Source organism: Labeo rohita, chromosome 10 (assembly GCF_022985175.1).
Source record: "Labeo rohita strain BAU-BD-2019 chromosome 10, IGBB_LRoh.1.0, whole genome shotgun sequence".
Lineage (NCBI taxonomy): Eukaryota > Metazoa > Chordata > Actinopteri > Cypriniformes > Cyprinidae > Labeo > Labeo rohita.
Genome location: NC_066878.1, coordinates 5,506,855 through 5,512,427, shown reverse-complemented (window position 1 = coordinate 5,512,427; position 5,573 = coordinate 5,506,855).

Sequence of the window (5,573 nt, the reverse complement as noted above, 5' to 3'; positions counted from 1 at the left end):
GTCCACCAACATCTGGTTTGTCTGATGGACAAAATGGCAGATTCTGCATTATGATTGGTCTCGGCAAAGGGTCAATTCTGAGTTTATAGCAATTCTGATTTTTTTAAAAATGTCCTCTTTAAAGTTTTTTTCATCCTTTTTCATCCCATGATTGTGTAAATCTCTGTCAGCCCTTAAGATTAACAATATATTTTACAGTAAGATGTTAATGCCACAAACAAGCACCCACTGTAATAACTGTTCTGAGAACTGAGTCCTTATTGCAGTCACACACAAGACCTAGTTGTGACCCCTAAAGGCGTTCTGAGCCAGGACGTGTAATTATAGTCTCTGGCCTCCACCTGTCAGGCCCTGGCAATAACACAGGACAATTTAATTGAACAAGCTGCCTTTTAATCAAGCTACTTGCACTTCCTGTGGCGAAAGAAGCATGAGCCCATGTCACACATATAATGCTGTGTCACCTGGTTGTAGAGCACTTTTGTTACTTTTTGACATTGCTTTAAAAGACACGCACACACACACACACACATTATATATACATATATATATATATATATATATATATATAATTACAGGAATCTGGTGTTTGTACAGGTGTGATGTGTGGCACAGGAAGCATCTCCTGTTCTGTGTTGTGGTGTATATTAAACTTTAATCGTTCTTAAGTTATTAATGGATATATTTTTAAGACCAGTGCACAGTGGAGCACTTCCTAACCAGTCCCTGCTGTACTTCAGAAGAGTGTATGTAGTTTACATAAGTGTTACGCAAAACAAAATACGTATACGATTTTCATTTCACAAGCTGTTTTGAGTAACCAAGCAGGTAAATTCCTGACTAGATGACTAATGTCAACCCATACAGCAAATAAATAAATACACAAATACATAAAAATAAAAAAAATCTATATTTTCATATGTAGATTGTAAATATATTTGCAAAAATACATTTGCTAAAATATGTCTAAAAACAGTACATAAATACATTTTTCCTTCCAACATATTTTTGGGCATGTTTTTGTATATTTTTAAAATATATATATATTTTAAAGATATGCATACATATTTTTAGAAGTATTTAAAAATATATATTTTGCCCTACATATATTTTAATCCAATAAATACATTTACATATCACATTTAAAAAAGAAACATACTCTACAATGTTTCAAATAAATAAATAAAATCCTGTATTGTAATCAAAATAAAACAAAACAATAAAAAAAACCAGTGCAGTTATTATATTATAAACATTTAAACATTATCTATTCATTATTAATCTACTTTTGATCTGTAACAGGCTATTAAAACCACATTTACATTTAGCTTTCTATAAAGTTTTCCAAACCTTCCATAAAACTAAATTTATTTTCTTGCCCCTAAAATATATTTTGAAATATATTTTAATATATTAAGGTTGAAACTAAATATATTTCCAGTTTTAGAAATTATATTTTATTGAGCTTCACTGTTTACAACCTATATTTAGCATATATTTACAGTATATTTTGGCCAGAAAAAAAAATTTGGTGGTCAGCATTGATTTGTAAAAGCATTCGAAACTATTGAGACACTGAACTGAGGTATTTTCACACATACATGCTCAGAGAAAAAGGTACAAAAGCTGTCACTGTAGCCTTTTAAAAGGTGCTATGAGGTACTATTACGTAACTTCAAGGTACTAATATGCACCATTTGAGGTAAATAAGGTACAAAAGTGTACCTTTTTAAAACGTAGCATCCTGGTGATTTTTCATTTTTCGGTCATGACAATGCACAAGTGAAAGTCAGCCAGTGCTGTTGTGTCTAAACAAATACCTGTAACTAAAAAAAGAGATGTTTATTTGAGTTCACATGTAAGCTGGATTTTTCCAGTCGAGTGGTCCAGATTGAAGGTGATGAATTGCGCTGAGAACAGGATTTAGTGTTCTGCTCTCTGGATGAGCAGTAAATTAAAACTGTGTACTTAGCGAACAACACTTTCCTACCAAAAAAACAGATCTGCCGTGTTACATAAACCCCCTGAAACTGCCTGAAGAGCGGTCATCACAGCACTAAACACCCACATCCAATAATGGAAATGTTAGGTAAAGTTTTCACAGGCCCAAACCAGGTATGTTAGCTATTATTATGAAGACATGTTATAATGGATCCGGTTTCAATAACGGCTAGAGATGGGAGGCCGTGAGTGTTGGCAGTCAGGTGCTGGAGGAGGGGCAGGAACGGATGTGAGGAGGACACAATCCGAGCCAACATGCACTCATCCACATAAACACTGCTGGGCTTATTCTCACACAGCACCGACCTGGCACTGCACACCCTACAGACTAGACCAGACAGCAGGCGCAGACGGGCACACGGACACGCGCACACACACTGCACTTAGTGGGTGAATCTTGCGACAACATGTCAAGTACAGATCCAGGTTACAGTTTACCCCAAAAATCTGAAGAAAGAAATGCACTGTATTTGAACTTGCAGAAGTGTTTTGATGCTAGAACCCTTATAAAAAATTTATCATGGTTTTACTACAAATTAAACCAAAATAAAACTGTTGCTCTAGATAAATCATGGTAACCACAAATGAACCGTGGTTTTAACACACTAGTTTAAGCATGGTATTTGTAGTAAAACTGTGGTTATACAAGTGGTAAACAATACACCAAAAAACTGCACTTTTACTAGAATAAAACCATAGGTAATTTCCGTAAGGGGTATTTATAAATAATGGTATGATAAGGATATTTGTTGTACTGCATTATGCTGATTTACAGTAAGACAGTTAACAAAATATTTCATAAATCACATTTAAAAATAAAAACACTAATAATAATAATAATAATAATAATAATAAAACTAGTAGTAATAATTTAAATCTGCTTAACTGTAGAAAAAAAAAAAAACAGAAAATATAAATGAACACAAACTATTAATTATTTTTATATTTTAAATTCTATTTTTCCAATATATTTTATATAATTCTTATTTGGGGGTAATATCCAGGTCATATTTCACCTCAAAATCTAATAATAATTTAATTTAATTTAAACAATAAATTCATTGTTAATTTTAACAATGAATAATGAATCAATAAAATTAATAATTAAAATCTGTTTCATTGTGATGAATAAAAAATTTTAATTCATGTAATATCTGACTTTTCTTGCATTTTATATATTTTTATCTCATTTTATATATATTATATCTTAAATAATTCTTAAATTCTTAATTATTCTTAAATTGAGGTTAAATCACCTTTGAGAAAAATTGGAATGCCAAAACAAAGAAAAAAAAAATCTATTAAATAATAATAATCTACTTAATTGTGATAAAAATACAAATTTTACATTTACATTACATATACACACAATTGTTACTTTATATATTTGTCCAGTATTTAATTAAATAATTCTTTAATTCTTAAAAAAAACTTTCACAAAAATTGGAATGGCAATATATTCTAAAAAAAATAATGAATCAATTAAATAATAATAATAATAATAATTCAAATCTGCTTAATTATGACAATACATATTTAAATAACATAAAATATAAGCTTTTTTGTAATTATATTATATATATTATTCCAGTATTCCTTTAAATAATTCCGTAACTTCTTAATTATTCTTAAAAATAAAAATAAACATGTTCACAAAAATTGTAATAGTAAAAAAAATAATGAATTAATTAAACAATGACAATAATAACAATCTGCTACACTGTGATAAAAAACCCCAATTTTACATTTACATTAAATATACGGTTTTTTATTGTATCTTATATATTTTTTTTTCCCAGTATTTCATTAAATAATTCTTAATTATTCTTGATAATAATAAAAAAAACGTTTTTTTCTAAAAAAATAATGAATAATAAATAAATTACATAATTTTATAAAATATAAGCTTTTCTATTGTATTCTATATCAGTATTTAAATAATTCTTAATTATTCTTAATCATTTTTAAAATAAGGTATAATGAATAATAAATCAATTAAATAATAATAATAATTAACATGCTTAACTGTGATAAAAAAAAAATACAACACTTGAATGTACATTAAATATAATATTTTTAATTTAGATTTTAAATGATATTTTTGTATTTTCTGAAATAATTCTTCATTAGTATTAAAATTATATATATACATATATAACATTACTTTCCACAAATTGGTATGATTCGTTAGAGCAGGGGTTCTCCACTCTGGCCGTCGATATCCACTTTCCTGCAGAGCTCTAACCTAAACACACCTGAGCTAATCAATGTCTTCAGCATCATTAGAAAATCACAGGTAGGTGATTTGATCAGGGTTGGACCTAAACTCTGCAGCGTAATGGCTCTTCAGGGTAAGATCTGAAGAACCCTGGTATAAAACACCCTTTTCACCTCGTCAAAAACTGCTGTTCACAACCACTTATGTGGACGCACCTTTTTAAATGCTAATGATCTCTGCTCACCACACCCCTCTCTTCGGTGGAAGAGGAAAGGCGATATGCAAAAAAAAACAAAAAAAACATAAAAAATACAAAGTGTAAGACTCACTTCTTCTGGAGGTGCAGCTGGATCACAAAGAGTGGGTACTGATACATCGAGTTTGAACTTTTTAGCAAAACCTGCCTTGAATTGTCCCTCCTTCAGAAAGCAGTCTGGAGTAAAATGTTTTACGCTGACATCAACGAACTCAGGTGTATTCGACGGCACATTACCATCAAAAACAAAACTAATCCAATGCTCCTCAGTGGCTCTGATGTCGGGAGAAAATAAAGACTGTTATGTTCACTTTTACAACTACAAAGTACCTGCGTTGCTTATTTTGAAGCATTGTTGTTGCTACAGCTGCTCTGGCGTGGAGAAAATGGCGGGCAGCGTACAAACGGCTGAGGGCGGCGAACGTTAGAAGGGATACAGCTACTGCGCATGCGCACATCAATCTAAAGTTATTTTTGTCACACTGTACAACAATAATACTGTTTTTTGTATTATAGTAAGGGCTAAGTTTAGGGTTGGGGTAGGTGTAGACGTTAAAAAAAACAATTTAATAGAACAGTAGAATTAGTTTCAGGTCCAGCTGTAGAGACACAACAGGTAAGGGCGGGAATATGCCAACACAGGAACAGTTTGTCAGCGGTTGTGGGCGGGGCTTGAGTAGTATGACGACAAACTGTTCAAAAATCAAAATGCTTGATAATTGAGACCCTTTAGATTTTTTATGGATTAAAAAAAATGAGTGAATGGGTTTTTACCACTGTAAGATTGTTGTTAACACACTCCCAACACCCCTGTATATGCAAACACCATGTAAAAGTGAATTTTGCATCCAATCTCCTCTTTAAAATAATAATAAAAAAAAAACACCTTTCACAAAAGTCCGATCTAAAAAAATAAAAAATCTGTTTAAATGTCATTTAATTTAACATGTACATTTTTTTTAAATATACTTATTTCAATATATTTATATTTATTTCATTATATTAATTTATTATATAATTCTTTTGAGGTAAAATGAGACCTTTTTTTACACTTTAGCACTAGGGAAAATAATGGAATTTCAAAGAAAAACAGCATAA